The sequence below is a fragment of the Erpetoichthys calabaricus genome, chromosome 10, assembly GCF_900747795.2.
Source record: "Erpetoichthys calabaricus chromosome 10, fErpCal1.3, whole genome shotgun sequence".
NCBI classification, from domain to species: domain Eukaryota; kingdom Metazoa; phylum Chordata; class Cladistia; order Polypteriformes; family Polypteridae; genus Erpetoichthys; species Erpetoichthys calabaricus.
The window spans coordinates 151,639,839-151,659,248 of record NC_041403.2 but is presented as its reverse complement, the minus strand read 5'-3'; the positions used below and the strand labels follow the sequence as shown (position 1 = coordinate 151,659,248).

General features: G+C 45.2%; 1 protein-coding gene across 16 annotated transcripts in view; it reads right to left on the bottom strand.

Annotated features, from left to right (window-relative positions):
- LOC114659554 (band 4.1-like protein 1) overlaps nt 1–15,878 on the bottom strand; it is a 357,357-nt gene extending 341,479 nt beyond the window's left edge. For 6 of the 16 annotated variants that reach the window (XM_051932518.1, XM_028812112.2, XM_051932521.1 and 3 more), the window contains exon 1: nt 15,529–15,725. The gene's annotated coding sequence lies outside the window, so the exon portion shown is untranslated. Of the gene's footprint in view, nt 1–15,528 lie in introns of all 16 variants that reach the window. The other 10 variants (XM_051932525.1, XM_051932526.1, XM_051932527.1 and 7 more) reach the window with 5 other exon arrangements.
- Nucleotides 15,879–19,410: the final 3,532 nt, after the last annotated feature.

Sequence of the window (19,410 nt, the reverse complement as noted above, 5' to 3'; positions counted from 1 at the left end):
GGTTTCCTTCTACAATTCAGAAATGATCTGAGCTGTGTGTTCTAAACAGGTAAACGCGGTCAAAGAAAATGGTGAGAGTCTCCACGCCTGGTCCCAAAAGCCCCAGCTGCTGGGTTTCTTTACTTTAAAGTAACCTCTTTGCTTAAATATTTACCTCATTTCCAGAATCTTCACTTATTCTATGAATTCAGAATTTATCCACAGGGGATACTTTAGCAAAATGTAACTTGTTGTCGTGCCTTTTTTTTTTTTAAGGAAATGCATGTTTGCCCTTTAAAATGCTTTTTACATTCCCTTGGGAAAAAATAAAGTATATCTAATTTAATCAAATCTAATCTAACCTAATAAGAACCTACAACATATCGAATCATATTGGTGAATTGTACAAAGCACAAAATACAGAATGGGCAGCACAGCAGCATAGTGGTAGCACTGCTGTCTCGCAGTAAGGAGACCAGGGTTCACATCATGGGTCCTCCCTGCGTGGAGTTTGCATGTTCTCCCTCGTGTCTGTGTGGGTCTCCTCTGGGTGCTCCAGTTTCCTCCCACAGTCCAAACACATGCAGGTTAGGTGAACTGGTGATGTTAAATTGGCCCTAGTGTGTAGTTGGGGTGTAGGTGTGTGTGTGTCTCTCCCCTGCAATGGACTGGCGCCCTGTCCGGGGTCTGTTCCTGCCTTGTGCCCTATGCTAGTTGGGATAGGCTCCTGCAGACCCACGCGACCCTGTTCACAGCTAAGTGGGTTAGAAAATGACTGACTGATAAAATACAGAAAACCAAGGGGGATTCATACAGGATACTCTGCAGCGACATGATTACAGGTGGGCATATCCATGGCACAACCATTCCTGGAAAAGATGGCAATGCATCACAGAGCAACCCCATTCACTGACCCTCTCACTTTTATATACACTGCGCCAGTTTAGAGTCACCACTCTGACACCTCTAGAGGAAGCGCACACAAACACAGGAAGAAGAACCCCTAAATTATATACAGAAGGAACCCAGCTTGGCATCTGTTGTGGTGAGTTGGCAATCCTAACTGCTGCACTTCTGTGCCAGTTCCGCTATTTAATTAATAAGTCAAACAAACATCAAGCGGCTTGTGATGTTTCAAGTCAATGCATAGGCGACAAGCAGAGATCTTTACGTGTGTACTTGTACGGTCAATCAGTAAATGGCACTGTGGTGTTGTAGGATGGTACATAATTGCATTCTGGGACATTGTAGTTGGATTAACGTACTTAATGCATACAATTACACAGCAGAATGATTGTTTTTTCAATAAATTTTGGAATATGAGCTGTACTGTCTGCTCTGAGTGACACGGTAGTATATCAACAAACTGAGAGGCCAGTCAATATTCATCAATACTCATTGAATCACAAGGCGACACCAGTGGCGTAGCTCGAGTTCGCGCCAGTCGGGCGGGGCTTCAATTTACCGCCCTCCAAGGTACCTGAATATGTTACCTTATTTAAATAGAAAATTAAAATGACGTATTGAGAAAAATTAATATACATTTTGCATAGATTTATTTATATATAGGAGAGTAGTACTAGGGTGTTGTACCGTGTTAGCCATTATGAATGTAGAGAAAAGCCAACCAAAATGACACCTTTTATTGGCTAACTAAACAGATTACAATATGCAAGCTTTTGAGGCAACTCAGGCCCCTTCTTCAGGCAAGATGTAATCATCTTAATCATCTTATATCTTTCCTGAAGAAGGGGCCTGAGTTGCCTCGAAAGCTTGCATATTGTAATCTTTTTAGTTAGCCAATAAAAGGTGTCATTTTGCTTGGCTTTTCTTTATATATAGAGAAACAGCAATATTTTTTTCACATATAATTATTTATAAGCATCAACTAGACAAGAATATAGTACAGACGCACAGATAAGCCGTGTTCTGATTATTAGGTTAACTAGACAAAGAGCCTGTTTCGACAACGTAAGATGAAACGGGCATGAGTGGAATAGTAATAAGTATAAGCACCACAAACCTGATATAGGTGTATTGAATGAATGCGTAATTGAATCAGAATGCGTAATTAGGCCTCGAACTGTAGTCGAAATCGCCTTTCAGGCCTCTAGAGCTTTAATCGAAGTCGCCTTTCTCTTTGAATTTTCATGACCGTAAATCCGCCGCCTGCCACGATGTCAGTCTCGTAAGGTTTTTCAGGCAGCTACACAGAAGGCGACTGCGCATTCGGCTTCGGACGGACGTGAGTGAGTGAGTGAGTGAGTGAGTGAGTGAGTGAGTGAGGAGGCTGGCGAATTATGAATTAAGATATAATTACGCTGCGAAAACCAGAACCGGTGTGGTGGGGATGAGCAAGCATGCATTTGGATTGATAACGAAACGAAATTATACATTGTGAATTAGTTGTTTATCTTCCTAGAAATTATTATCGGTGTAATATTTCTGTTTATTTTTGTTATTGCCTCAAAAAATTTCAACTGCCGTGTCTGATGCCGTCACAGGAGGACCGTCTGAAAATGATTTTTGAAGCATTTGTGGATGAAAATCAGAGAGTTTGACTTTTTTCCATTCATGAGTGATATTTTTCCGAACCCTGCTGCTTACACATGAAGTGTTCTGAGCCTTTTGGCCAATAATGCCGCCCCCAAAAAATGTGCTGCCCCCTCCGCCCGCCCCTAGATATGCCACTGGGTGACACAGGTCCCACCTTAAGGAGATCTCTGCGACCTATGGCATCCTGGGACATGGATTAATGTTTAGTAATTGTGTGCATTGCTCAAATATGGGCATTTTTTCATATTTAATATTAAAAAAATTGTGCTTTTATCAAAACAAATATATATAGTGTGTTCTGTCTCATGTAATACTATAGCAGAAGACCTTCTAATTAGGACAACCAATCAAAAATCACCATATGTTGTACCACATTGATGACTTTCCACTGTGGGATTGCACTTCTTTCAAAATGAAAGCCAGAAAACTTTTATGAGGAAAGGTTGGGAGTAAAGATGAGGTCAAGAAATAAACTAGCAAAAGTCAAAACCAAACAACAAAAATAGCAACGCAGACCCAAAAACTCAAAATCAAACTCCAGGGCCTGACAATTCACAAAAGAAAGCACATGGTTTGCAAATACGAGGGTGGTTTTCAAGCTAGAATTAGAAAATGGGATTTATTAGAAAATGGAATGAACCTTAACAGAACTGATCACGTCATTTCTCAATGTCATCTCCACCCTTCTCAATGCACTTGCGCCACCTGCCTGAGTCCCAGCAGAATAAAAGCTCTGGCCTCGTTCCTCGCAAACCACTTGTGCTCCGCTTTCTTCACGTCGTCGTCTATGTTGAATCAACAACCACCCGGATGTTTTTTTTTTTTGTAGAGGTCCAAAAAGGTGGAAATCACACAGTGCCAAATGTGGCGAATAAGGAGGATGTGGCAATACCTCAAACTTCAGTTTCTCCAGACAAGCCTTGGTGTTCTTGGCAGTGTGTGTCACTCCTTGAGACCGCAGTCCCTGCTTCTTGGATCGAACAGCAGGCGTCACATTGGTCTCCAGCAAGTCACAGTGACTTGCACTCGTGACTGGAGTACCCCTCAGCATGTCGTGTTCGACAATAACTCGGGTGCACAAGTGGTGGCGAGGACAAGATAAAACCTTTGATTCTGCTGAAAAAGCAGGTAGGTTGAGAAGAGTGGAGACAACATTGAGAAATGACGTGATCAGTTTTGTTAAGGTTCGTTACATTTTCTAATAAATCACATTTTCTAACTTTCAAATAACCTTTATACAGTCACGCTGATAATGAGATTATCTCACTGTTCCGCTGCATTGTGGGATACATTACCATTGTAATACTAGCTAAGTAACAAGTAGCGAGTCCCGTCGAGTGTGTTTTCCTACACGATGTGTTGGTGCATCTTCATATACGACATGTCGCAATTTAAAAAAATTCTTTGTATTCAACCATAATGGTGTGAGTCACACACATAAAATACAATTCATTTTACTGCAGAGAACCTGCATTACAAAGCTGCAGAAATTGCAGACGTGTGAAGCTGACTTTCGGGAGTAAATGCACCTTTGAAACCCCCCAAAAATCCTCTTTAGTTAAATTTCACATTCCCCAATTTCAGTGTCAATTTCACAAAACTGTATGTGAAATAAAACTCGGCCCTTTTGCTCACCACCACCGACTCGTATGATTGCACTTTGTTTTGCAATTTTTTTACGACTTGCTCTCTCTCACAAAAGAGATTATGAAAAAATGGTGTTTCTTGTTAAAAACACAAATTTGTTATTTGTTACATGGCGAGGTCAAGCCCTACAGATCACCTCTATGCTGATGCTGGACTATGGGTTGTGATGGATCTGGTTGTCCAGCAAGCCCCAATCCCAAACATGATCACGTGAACACAATCCCGGGTTCAAATAAAGGGTGTGTTTATTACACACAATACCGCCACAAATAGCAAAATCACAAGCACAGGTTATCTCTCTCTCTCTGTCTTCACAATACTCTCTCCAGAAATCACCTCTCTTTTCACCAGAGCACTGCCCTCCTCCAGTTGAGTGTGGCTCCACGTCCTCCCAGCTCTGACTCGGCCCCATTTTATTGAGGACCCGGGAGTACTTCTGGTGCCAGGGCCACTGCCCGATGGAAGTACTTCCGGGTCATATGGAAGTCCCATAAATTGGGGAGCACATCTCCCTGCAGTACCCCCTTGTAGCACCCATGGACCCCAGCAGGCCTGTTGCTGCCGGACTACAACTCCCAGCATTCCCTGCTGGTTCCCAAATGGGCACTGATATGTAGAGCCACTGCCATGTAATGCCTGGTGGGGATTAAACATCTTTCCCTGTCCTCTTCTTTAGTCATGGCCAGGGAAAGTATTAAGCCCATGTCCAGACAGGATACCTGTCCACTTGTTTGGGGCTTCCCAACCAGGTAAGAAATCATCAGTTCTGTTTGGGATGTCTGTCCATCTATTGGTGAGACTTCCTTCCCTCTCTTGGCCGGGATGCCTTCATGTTCCCTCAGGGCCTGCCGTCTGGGTAAGGGATTTTCCTGGTTCCTGTCCAGGATGCCCGTCCATCCCGTGTGCCACCATGTTTGATAAAAGTGCAGCAGCCCTCACATTCATTTATCACAAAGATCAGAGGACATATTCCTCATTTCTTTAAAAAAAACTAATTTACATTGCTCAATCAAAAAACTGTGATTTGTGCTAAATGATGCTGACTCATTAAAGAATATTGTACAAAAGCTGCCATCCAGTCCCAGCCATGGAAAGAGACAATTTAAAAGAAGTGTGGGCCACACAAGGTCGACCACATCAGGAATTCAGGTTTTCACAATGTGCCCTGTTGGGACTGTAGGTGATAGGTGCGGTCTGTTAAGAATGGATCCTTTATTTTATTTAAAGGGAAAAAACTTTAACCGTCTTGGTGTTAATCCTGGGTATGACTCTGGCTTGGAATTGTATGCAATTACGAGTCAACCCGAGTCAGACTCAGGGAGCCATGTAATGATACGCTTTATATTGTTACGGCTGAATAACTCTCAGGACGGTATCTAGCTGCCATCTAGTGGGTAAAATAAAATCCCACTGATAGTGCACTGCCGCACCCACCACACAACGAACCACCTGGATTGGGACCCGAGTGCAGCGGGCGACACCTCAGCACCACACTGGAACAGTGTGAAGTTTTTTATGGTGGCTGAAGTGCCAATCCTGCCAACAACCCCCAGGTTTTAACTTGTAAGTTGGAGGACCTGCTTGCAGGGCTGGATGCAGATTAACATCATACATGTGCTTTCTGTCACTTTACGCCAAGTCTAAGGCAGAGTTTATGAAACTATCGGTCGCAAATTGTTGCCTTTTGGGTTACATAAGGTCGCAAGTCACTGCTTTATTTAATGGGAATGGGTATTGTACGATTTGCAAAGTGTGTCACTGTGGGTCACTGTAGACGTTAAAGCAATCGACGTTAAAGCAGTCCACGATTCACGAAGGGACACCCTAGCAGCAGCTGTTCAAGGAGAACAATCATAGATCTGAAAGGCACAATATTAGGTCGCAAGAAAACAAAAGTTTACAAAACCCTCTTCGAAAGTAACTCATGAATATTTATGAGTGGGGAGGCAAACAAAAAGCCATAAAGGCAGTTTAAGCACAAACTGAAACGGAACCATTGCTCAAATCAAACGATAGTGATGGCAACGTGATGGTCTTCGGACGTCGACACGGATACTGAAACTGATGCAAACGCCACCGAACCCGGGGAATTCAGTCATCGCGGCAAAAAGGCAAAATGACTGCAATCAAGTGCAACGATAAGAGAGACGTTAGCCCCCTAAGCACCGTTCACAATGCGGCAACTGTCAATATTTGTGCAAGTCACTAAGCCTTGCACTGTGGTAGCCTACAATAACATGAGGGGGTAAGTCGATCGTGTGGATCAGGAACTGCCATTCTACTCTCTCACGTACAAGCAACAGAAACAAATATTCTAAAAGAGAGTGTGCAAAGAAACACACTTCTAATGTCCCAATTATGACGTCGGGCTGTGCGTTAGTGACTGTCTCAAAACAGTCACACGAAGGACGCGTACTAAATCTGCATCGGTACAGCAGTGGACACCAGACATACCTTTCCTGCTGTATTTACGTTGACATTTTGAAATGTACATATTTCTTTTACACATAATGACATTTTTTTCTTGTTAAATAAAAATTAATGTTTTTGACTCATTTTTTCAGGGGCAAACACAACGTTAAGGAGGTTGATGAGCATTTTAAATGTGCTATCACACGTGGCCTTTGATACCTTCCAAAGTATGTCTGTTTCCTGTCAATTTAAAAATCTTTCATTTTATTCCTTTGCTGGATTTCGGTTAACCCTGCTGCCTCACACTTCCAGAGTCCTGGGTTCAAATCCTGCACTACTCTCAATGTGGGGTCGTCATGCTCTCCCCACACACCCCAAAGACACACAGGTAATGCTAACTGGTGGCTCTAAACTGGTCCCATGAAGAAACGGTATAATAATAATAATACATTTTATTAATACAAGGCGCCTTTCAGAGAACTCAAGGACACCGAACAAACAATAAATAAATAAATAAATGTATAGGAGTGGAGTGGTGCCCACCTGGTGTTGCTTCCCACCTATCCATCCATCCATTATCCAACCCGCTATATCCTAACTACAGGGTCACAGGGGTCTGCTGGAGCCAATCCCAGCTAACACAGGGCACAAGGCAGGAAACAAACCCCGGGCAGGGCACCAGCCCACCATAGGGCACACACACGCACACACGAGGGACAATTTAGGATGCCAATGCACCTAACCTGCATGTCTTTGGACTGTGGGAGGAAACCCATGCAGACATGGGGAGAACATGCAAACTCCACACAGGAAGGACCTGGGAAGTGAACCCATTTCTCCGTACAGTGAGGCAGCAGCGCTACCCACTGTGCCACCGTGCCACCCACTTCCCACCTAGCGACCTTAAATTAGTATTGAAATGGAGGGATGGGAAGGTAGGACAAAGTTAGAGATCACTGGCATCTCTTTGTGCATCATTGAGGTGTGTCACACCTGATGCGCTTTCTCAATAGCTGGCGCCATGCTTTCTGGAGCTGGCACAGACAATGGAGATGCCCAGAATTGTGCTTTAATGATTAGCTGTGGCTTAACAAATGTCAGCACAGTGTGTGATAATACTAATAATAATAATAATGCACTTCATCATGTGCCTTCCCAAACCCACGCACCCGAACAAAGCCCCACGGTTACATTTCTGCTTTGTCTTAACACAAACAGCGAGGTGAGGTGTTGGTGGGGGGTGTAGGGGGGGTTGTGCCGCTGGCGCACTTTACATGGTCGCCATGAGAAGCTCAGTCTGGTTGCTCCGGCTTTCGGATTATTGCGTCATCCTCACGATCCTTCATTCACACGGCGGCACCCAAAAGAGACGCCTAAAAATAAAGGCGTCAATCGCTGCCGCCCTCGAGGACTGCCGTACCACGGGAGTCTGTGCTCCATTGTGTTTCCACTCAGGAGGGACACTGTATCTGATCAACTGCTTGGTACACTCAGTCACAGACTGCCACACCCAGTTCAGCCCCACCAGGCTCCCACGGGCGCAGCAGACATGGCACAAACAACCCAAACAAAGCAGGCAGGCAGGCAGGCAGGCAGGACGGCCCCCAAACCTCAGTTCAAATGCACACATCCCCATCTCCACACTGTCAGGGGCGCGCATTCCCTTACAATCCTCTCGCCACTCGGGACCCCAACCAGGAGCCTGCAGTCTGAAAGAGCAGCACACTGAAGGCAAAGACCAGAGCAGAAGCAAGGAGATGAGTGCTTAATAAATGAGAAAGATGGGAGATGGAGACGGAGACGGAGAGGGAGAGGGAGAGGTGCCCCCCACAGACTGACGCACACAAAGATGCACCTCACAAGATGGAAAACGCCTCACCGGCAACATCCACATGTCGTGTTTGTGAATGAGGTGACAGTCAAAGTGCTGGAGAAGGCAGGGGTGACATACAGACACACAGTGGCAGCAAAACACACAAACACACCTGCACAACACAGAAACACTTGCAATGACACACAAAAGGACACAGAATGACACGCCATGACACAGTACCAAGATACACAAAAGATTTCGATGCGTAGTCAGTGTAAAAAAACATCAACACACACAGAAACAGAGACACACAAACACACCGGCACATCACACACTGTGACACTGGAGCACAGACACACAACACGAAATGACACACGCTAACACGGAACCAAGATACACCAAAGAAGCAGACGCACACTCCATATAAAAAAGCATGAACACACACTAAAACAGAGCACAGACACACAACACGGAATGACACACACTGACACAACATCAAGATACACAAAAGAAGTAGACACACACTCTGTGTTAAAAAGCATCCACACACACACAGAAACAGAAGCACACCAGCACAACACACAGCATGACACAGACACCCAACACGGAATGACACACGCTGACACAATGCACCAAGATACACAAAAGAAGTAGACACATACTCTGTGTTAAAAAGCATCAACACACACACAGAAACAGACACAAACCAGCACGACACACACTGTGACACAGACACCCAACACGGAATGACACACGCTGACACGACATTAAGATACACAAAAGAAGTAGACACGCACTCTGTGTTAAAAAGCATGAACACACACTAAAACAGAGCACAGACACACAACACGAAATGACACACACTGACACAACATTAAGATACACAAAAGAAGTAGACACACATTCCGTGTTAAAAGTGTCAAAACACACACAGAAACAGAGACACACAAACACACCAGCACGACACATACTGTGACATAGACACCCAACACGGAATGACACACGCTGACACAACGCACCAAGATACACAAAAGCGAGGACAAACACACCCACCCAGCACAATAACAGACCCAATCACACAGTCACACACCAAGATTGAGGGTACAAATATACAAAAGAAGCAGAAACATAACACGGACACACTCACAACAAAGGAAGGCGCAATGGAACACACTGAAAAACAGGAATCTGACACCCACAACCACACACACACATGCATACTCCACAAAACTCACAACATAACCCAAACGTACTGACACTGAGTGAGACAATATTGATGTCTGAGTGGTAAAAACCGAGGGATGAAACGCAGTCAGCAACAAAGCCAAAAATCCACCCACTCACTTGTCAAAATGAAATCCGCTAACCCTGGGCTTTAAGTTTCTAAGTTCATAACCATGAGGATAATCTTATAAATAAACGTCTACGCGTGGAAGTGTGTCTGTCTGTCTGTCTGTCCGGCCCGGAAGTGAGAGGTGGAGTCGGGGTGAAGGCTCCGCCTCCGAGGAAACAGAGAACTCGCTTAGCCGCTAATAACACAAGCGAGGTGAGCACATCAGCAAAATGAAACCTCAGAAGAAAGACAAAGTCGCTTAGCCACTGTGGCGGTCCTGCCCAGCCAAGACACCCGGAGGAACCGGGAGAGGAGCAATACCTTCCCCAGGCCACGAGAGGGCAGCAGCCCTGGTCTGCGTGGGGACCACAGGAACAGAGCTTGGAAGCTCATCCCTATTGAGGCCCGTGGTCACCGCCCAGACAATTATGGAGCCCTGGAAAGCAGCACTTCTGCCACACTACGAGGTGCTACTGGAAAAAGATCAGGAAGCACCTGGAGCACATCCGAGTGACGTATAAAAGAGGCCGCCTCACTCCACTCGGGAGCCGGAGTCGGGTGGAAGAGGACGGAGGAGTTGGAGGCAGTAGAGAGAAGAGGAAGGAAGTCTGAAAGACTGTTGTTAGTGATTGATGCACTGCGGTTGTGTTGTGCAGGTGCCTAAGAATAAACCGTGTGTATTTTGGGATATTCTGTGTCTGCCTGTTTGTGTCTGAATATTTCCACACCACTAATACAGAATCGAGGCAAGCACATCAGCAAAAAGGTATCCCTTTAACTTTTCCTCCCGCCGCTAATACACAAGTGATGTGAGCACGTTAGCAAAATGAAACCTCCTAGGAGAGAGATGCCCAGAGTAGTTCCTTTCAGTTACCTGACATGTCTACATTTCATTTCAGTAGTTTCTAGGACCCCAGGCTTTTCACGGCACGGGCTTACACAGCTAGTATAAAATAAAGTTTTTTAGGCACACTAACACAGGGATTCATCCTGTCGCTCCGTTGATGTCACACGTGTCACACAACCTGTTGAATCCTGGGTGCAATCAACATTGAAGCTTTTGACACAATTTGAAATGGTGGCGCCCATAAAAATAAAACGTACAAGTAAATAGAGCGCGCAGGGACTCACAACACGTACAATTGAGAAACACACAGCAGTGCACTGACGCACACAAAGATGTACCACAAGTGCTGAAAAACAAGACATAAACACAATGCCACCTGCCACAACCCACAGCATCACAGAGAGAAACACAAAACAGAGTCACACACTCAGATGCTCACAAACCCCAAGCCTGCAGACACAAATAAAACACAACTGCGTTTTTGAAAAACACAAAAAAATAATACAAGCAGCACAGAAGCACTCACGACACAGAAATAGATAATGCAAAAGATAAAGCACAACCATACTTACAATCCCAGAAAACAGAAGCACAAAGACACACACATACTCTGCAAAAACTCACATCACCACACACACAATACAGTCATAAACTTGGACAACACGCAAACACAAAACACAGGCATGCGTGTGGTCCATAAAAACTTCACAGCGTTACACCCCAGTCAGGACAGAAACCCTATCGATGACACACACGTACTCTGCGTAAACTCACAACATCACACAAACAAACAGACACAACACAACGAACAGGCAAACACATCTCAGAGTCAGAAAGTTGAACGCCCAGAGACGCAAAACACAGCTGTGCCCGTGTGCTGCCAAAATTCACAACGTTACACAAACAGCACAGTCAGAAAATTGGACTCACACAAAAACGCAGTTGGCAGACATCAACAAAACCCAGGCGCACACACACAAAATAAAACGTACAACTAAACACAGGCACACAAGCATTCCTAGCACAAACATTCAGCACAGAAGCCCTCACAAGTGAGAAACACACAATGGAGTACCGACAAACACAAAGACAGAAACCCAATCAATGACACACACACACTCTGCAAAAACTCACAGCATCACACAAACACACATAATACAGTCAGAAACGTGGACACACACAACCACAAAACACAGGTGTGCCTATGCTCAGCAAAAAATCACAATGTTACACAAACTGAGCACACAGCATAGTCTGAATGCTGCACGCACACACAAACACTCAGCCAGCAGACTCCAAGAAAACAGAAGCCCTCACAAGTGAGAAACACATAATGGAGTACCGACAAACACAAAGACACAGCACAGATGCAGGACAGAAACCCAATTACATAATGACGCACACATACTCTGCAAAAACTCACAACATCACACAAACAAACAGACACAACACACACAATACATTCAGCAACTTGGATGCAAAACACAGGCGGGCGTATAACCTGGAAAAACTCACAACGTTACACAAACAGAGCACACAGCCCAGTCAGGACAGAAAGCCATTCAATGACACACACGTGCTCTGCAGAAACTCACAACATCACACAAACGAACAGACACAACACAACGAACAGGCAAACACATCTCAGAGTCAGAAAGTTGAACGCCCAGAGACACAAAACACAGCTGTGCCTGTGTGCTGCCATAATTCACAACATTACACAAACAGAGCACACAGCACAGTCAAAAAATTGGACTCACACGAAATCTCAGTTGGCAGACATCAACAAAACCCAGGCGCACGCACACACAAAATAAAACGTACAACTAAACACAGGCACACAAGCATTCCTAGCACAAACATTCAGCACAGAAGCCCTCACAAGTGAGAAACACACAATGGAGTACCAACAAACACAAAGACAAGAAACCCAATCAATGACACACACACACTCTGCAAAAACTCACAGCATCACACAAACACACATAATACAGTCAGAAACGTGGACACACACAACCACAAAACACAGGTGTGCCTATGCTCAGCAAAAAATCACAACGTTACACAAACTGAGCACACAGCATAGTCTGAATGCTGCACGCACACACAAACACTCAGCCAGCAGACTCCAAGAAAACAGAAGCCCTCACAAGTGAGAAACACATAATGGAGTACCGACAAACACAAAGACACAGAACAGATGCAGGACAGAAACCCAATTACGTAATGACGCACACATACTCTGCAAAAACTCACAACATCACACAAACAAACAGACACAACACACACAATACATTCAGCAACTTGGATGCAAAACACAGGCGGGCGTATAACCTGGAAAAACTCACAACGTTACACAAACAGAGCACACAGCATAGTCAGAACGTTGCACGCACACACACAAACTCAGCCAGCAGACTCCACGAAAACCAAGGTGCACACACACACACAAAACAGAACATACAACTATACACTGCACATACATCCAGCACAGAAACCCTCACAAGTGAGAAACACACAATGGAGTACCGACAAACAAAGACGCAGCACAGATGCAGGACACAAACCCCATCAATGACGCACACGTATTCTACAAAAACTCACAACGTCACACAAACAAACACAACAGACACACACAACACTTGAGTTTGAAAGGTGGACGCACACAAACACAACACACAGTGGTACCTGCGCTCTAAAAAAACTCAGATCGTTACACAAAGAGAGCAGGCAGCACAGTCAGGACGTGGGATTCACACAAACGTCAGCTGGCACACCAACAAGACTCAGGCGCGCACACACGTAACAAAACGTACAGCTCCGCACGATGCACAAGCACTCAGAACAGAAGCAGTCACAACAGAGACACACAATGACACGGCGACATACACAACGACGCAGCACAGATGCAGGACAGGAACACAATGACACAAAGAACAACAACCGACAACATCATCAGTGCAAATGCAAGACGTCAAGTGGATACAAATAGCACAGATTCAGGCCCTTTGGGGTCCCTCAGTCCCCAGCCCCCCATACAAACAAGACACGAGAAGCACCCACAACCCTAAAGAGCCGCACACGCGCTACGCCGCCGTGCCCACTCAGCGCTTAGCCAGCACGCGCTCGCCTCTTTCTCCGCCAACTTTTATTCGATGTCTCGTCCGCACTGCTGACTCCAACCTTCGACACACAAAAAGGCGGAGTGCAGGGGGGCTGACCGCGGGCACGGCGCCTGCCTTCACTGCTGCTTTGTTTCTTTACTAAGGGGGGGTGGGGGGTGGCGGACTGCGGCTCCGACTGGCCAGTCCGAGGTGTGAGGCATTCAGCACCCTGGTGACGAGACCTGTGGCCAGCAGCGCTCGCTCGATGTGTCCGCACACCTAGGCGCCGACACACACACAGAGATCTGTGCCTCGTCGTTCCTTGCCAAGCCCCGGATTTGCCTGTCACCTTCTTGTCAGACTGGCTGGCAGGCTAGGGAGGCGTGCTGTGACACCGCGCGGTTTGACACACCGGGCCTGCGGAGCCTGTGATCAGCGGACCTTTCACGGAGGACTGGAAGCACGCGGCTCCTGCTGGACCGGGGAAGTGTGTGTTTGGAGGGAAGGTTGGGTCTTCCTCTTGGGGGTTGGTCAGACCTCTGACGGTGTTATCAAACTGAGCTTTGATTTCAGAGGAGCAACATAGGAGGGCAGCATGACATGCCAGTGCTCTACGATAGCTAAAGGTGGGTGCAAAGTGGGCATCGCTCTAAATGGATGCATTTATTTATTTGTTTTTAATTCAAAGAGAACCCCGAGCTGCAATTCCCAGAGCTAACGTCAAGATGATCAATCTGCTCCTAAGCTCCGGAATGAGCTTTCAGGACAGGGAAAGGGTTAAAGAGTCGGCGGCGGTGCCTCTCTGTCGCCCACCGACTCTCATTCCCGGGGTGCTGCAGCTCTGTCTCATCAGAAAGGCGAACGGGCAGGGCGTCTATAAATCACAGGGGGCTGGCAGGCAGAGCAGATGATGAAGAATACACAAGAGAAGAGGAGGAGGAGGAGGAAGAAGACGGCGACGGGAGTCTGCTCGATAGACCCTTTAACCAATTCTGCAAAAAGAACAAACCTTCCATCTGCCTTTTCAAAGATGATCAATGTGGGTCTCCCTGAGCCTGGCATTCAACATTTCGGAGGCCTTCAGATATGCACCCACCTCCTTCACAGTTTTGAAAGCACATTCGAGACCCCCGCCCTGCACAAGTCGTAAAATGAATTAAAAAAAAAAAGCTTTTGGAGAAGGTGTTAAATTAGATAGGTGGGGATTTTTATTTTTTGCCCTGTCCTTCCACTTCATTACAATCTTCTAATGGCTTACTTGATTATGTCAATCAGGACCCCCCACACCTCAAAGCCAGGTGCCCATTCCATGATGAACCACATCTGCTGCTCATAATTGATGTTCACTTTTAATTCATTTTCAACACGAAGACAACACGCCAGCTCTGTTGTCTTTGACAAAGTGCCCCACTCGGCATGGCAGGCCTCAGCACTCGCACACAGCCAGGCAGAAGAAGAAAAATGAGGTGCGACCAAATTCAGTCAACACAGCGGGATTACGGCGAAAGGCACTCCGGCGCCCGCGCCCACACCCATGCCCTCCATTCTGCTTCAGCACAGCACCAGTCACCTTGCCCAATCTTGGCTGAACGTCTTTGACAGCTAGCCAGATCCAAAACTGCTCCTGCGTCACCACCACCCCCCTACCCCCCTTCAGCCTGCACCTGCCTGCCCGCACCGCGGGGGGCTCCGTGAGGAGGTGGCGCAGGTAAGGTGCAATAAGGACGAGGAGGCCGACGCTGTTGCTGATCCACCTTTTAACTTCTTGTACTCGGTGCTGCTTTCACGTCCCTGCCAAAGGCAGCGAGTCAACTCCCGGAAGGCTGCGAACTCTTACCTCGGTGACGGATCGGACTGTCAGGCTCTCCAGATGTGGCTCATCGAGCGAGCGGTCCGCGCTGCCTGGCCGGGCTCCTGCAATCCAGATCGCCACCGCCCAGCTGGTGCTGCTGCTACTGCTGCGCTCCTTCCTGCACACCGAGAGATCCGACCGAAGACGGAGAAAGGAAGAGCTGGGAGACGCGCCGTGGAAGAGTGTGAGAGTGAAACAGAGAGAGAGGGAGAGGGAGGGAGAGAGAGAGAGGGAGGGGGCAAGCAAGCGAGCGAGCGAGCGAAAGGAGGGAGGGAGGGATGTGGAATCACCGACACTGGAGCGTCACTGCGAGGGCGCATTCAAACAGTGCGAGTACTTGTGACAGCGCAGTGCAGCACACGGGACCAGACTTGCAGCCGGTGAATGCGGGGCCACGCGTTACGGACTTCCATAAACACACTGCAAATCTGCACGCCTCCGAAGATATCACCGACCATACCGGACATCCCCACACATCCAGTGCATACACAACGGACAGCCGATCGTTGCAAGCGCTGGATTGTTGTATTCACAAGCGGGAGCGAATATCGGACATCTGCCCTTGGAAAAGCAAGACACCCTGGAGGGTTCCGGGACACAACCGTGCTCGTGCACTCTGGCCACTTAGTCTTAGCAACGACTGGGCCTACATATCCTCTCTCTCTGTCATATATATATATATATATATATATATATATATATATATATATATATATATATAGTCATATGAAAAAGTTTGGGAACCCCTCTCAATCTACATAATAATTGACTCTCCTTTCAATAAAAAAGATAACAGTGGTATGTCTTTCATTTCCTAGGTACATCTGACTACTGGGGTGTTTTAGGAACAAAGATTTTTAGTGAAGCAGTATTTAGTTGTATGAAATTAAATCAAATGTGAAAACTGTCTGTGCATAAATTTGGGTCCCCTTGTAATTTTGCTGATTTGAATGCATGCAATTGCTCAATGCTAATTACCTGCAACACCAAATTGGTTGGATTAGCTGGTTAAACCTTGAACTTCATAGACAGGTGTGTCCAATCAGGAGTTATAAAGGTATTTAAGGTGATCAACTGCAAGTTGTGCTTCCCTTTGACTCTCCTCTAAAAGGTGACAGCATGGGATCCTCAAAGCAACTCTCAAAAGATCGTTCAGTCTCATGGTTTAGGGCAGTGGTTCTCAATCTCTGGGGCGGGCCCCGGGTGTGAAGTAACAAAACGTGAGGCGTGAAGATGTGAAAAAAAGAAAACAAGAATCAAAAATATGAAAAGTACATCTATTGAAACCAAAACAAATTAACTTAAACTACATTCTGATACTAGAAAAATAAATATAGAGTTAGATAAATGTAGATAAAAGTTAAGTAGGTATAATAAAATATGCATCTATGATATATCATTAATTAAAAAAGAACAAATAGGTATTATTGGGCTCCTCTCAAAAACACGTTAGGCGGGGAACAATTAAAACTGTTATGAAAACTCGGGTCGCAAATACTTAAAGGTTGAGAAACGATGGTTTAGGGCAGGGGTGGGCAAATTCAGTCCTGGAGGGCCACAGTGGCTGCAGGTTTTTGCTTCAACCCAATTGCTTAATAAGAAACCTTATTGCTCAAGTAACACTTCAGCTTCACTTTAGTTGTCTCGCTCGTTAAGATTTTGAACCCTTATTGCTTATTTTAGTCTTAAACAGCTGTATTCTTGGTTTTTAATTGTTCCTAATTAGCAATAACAAGCAAATGACAAAAGAGACCAGCATTTCTCCATTTAGCTTGTTACCATTTACACCTGTGTGTATTTATCACGCACTATTTGGTTTAATTAAATACTTGGAAGGAAAGTGAAGAGAAAAAAGTGAAGCACTGAGAATTACTCATCTGTTTTAGACTTCAAATCATTTGGATGATATCCTTAGAAAGGAAAATAAATCTAGGATATGAGAATGACCTGACATGGCAGAGTTAAAGCACTAGCAAGCCATGCAATTAAATAATTGACAAGGATTGGTTTTTAATTAAGCAACTGGGTTGGAACAAAAACCTGCAACCACTGCGGCCCTCCAGGACTGAATTTGCCCACCCCTGGTTTAGGGGAAGGCTACAAAAAGCTATCTCAGAGGTTTAAACTGTCAGTTTCAACTGTAAGGAATGGAATCAGGAAATGGAAGGCCACAGGCACAGTTGCTGTTAAACCCAGCAGGTCTGGCAGGCCAAGAAAAATCCAGGAGCGGCATATGAGCAGGATTGTGAGAATGGTTACAGACAACCCACAGATCACCTCCAAAGACCTGCAAGAACATTTTGCTGCAGATGGTGTATCTGTACATCGTTCTACAATTCCGCAATTTGCACAAAGAACATCTGTATGGCAGGGTGATGAGAAAGAAGCCCTTTCTGCACTCACGCCACAAACAGAGTCGCTTGTTGTATGTAAATGCTCATTCAGACAAGCCAGATTCATTTTGGAACAAAGTGCTTTGGACTGATGAGACACAAATTGAGTTATTTGGTCATAACAAAAAGCGCTTTGCATGGTGGAAGAACAACACTGCATTCCAAGAAAAACACCTGCTACCTACTGTCAAATTTGGTGGAGGTTCCATCATGCTGTGGGGCTGTGTGGCTAGTTCAGGGACTGGGGCCCTTGTTAAAGTCGAGGGTCGGATGAATTCAACCCAATATCAACAAATTCTTCAGGATAATATTCAAGCATCAGTCACAAAGTTGAAGTTACACAGGGGTTGGATATTCCAACAAGACATTGACCCAAAACACAGTTCAAAATCTACAAAGACATTCATGCAGAGGGAGAAGTACAATGTTCTGGAATGGCCGTCACAGTCACCTGACTTGAACATCATCGTAAATCTATGGGATGATTTGAAGCAGGCTGTCCATGCTCAGCAGCCATCAAATTTAACTGAACTGGAGAGATTTTGTATGGAAGAATGGACAGAAATACCTCCATCCAGAATCCAGACACTCATCAAAGGTTATAAGAGGCGTCTAGAGGCTGTTATATTTGCAAAAGGAGGCTCAACTAAGTATTGATGTAATATCTCCATTGGGGTGCCCAAATTTATGCACCTGTCTAATTTTGTTATGATGCATATTGCATATTTTCTGTTAATCCAATAAAGTTAATGTCACTGCTGAAATACTACTGTTACCATAAGGCATGTCATATATTAAAAGGAAGTTGCTACTTTGAAAGCTCAGACAATGAGAAGCAAAAATCCAAAGAATTAAGAGGGGTTCCCAAACTTTTTCATATGACTGTATCATGCATAATGCAGATTTGCTCAGTGCCGAGATCCCTCTTATCTGAGTAGCCCCCACACATGCAAAGGCTGTGAGAGATAAGCAGGATGTTGACTGTGTCTGATGACCATGTTCCCCACAATGACACCTGCGACCAAAACTAAACAGGTGGCATCTTGTATGGGACAGCAAATAAGAAGAAAGTGAAAGCTGCGATAGATAGATAGATAGATAGATAGATAGATAGATAGATAGATAGATAGATAGATAGATAGATAGATAGATAGATAGATAGATAGATAGATAGATAGATAGATAGATAGATAGATAGATAGATAGATAGATAGTGTTGTGGAAAAAACTTTCCTCTAGTTTCAAAGAAGTTATTCTCGGAGACAAGATGGAAATGCGGAACAATGATTAATTTGCACGAAGATATTCACAAATGTCACAGTCCATGAAGTGAGAAATCAATAATACAAGTAATTTTCTTTTATATTTTTCTATTACAATTACCTTATCTAAATATGCAGAATTCTTTCATCTTAGCCAATCAACTACAGCCACCAGTAACTTTGCGTACATAGCGATTCTTCCATTATTCTAA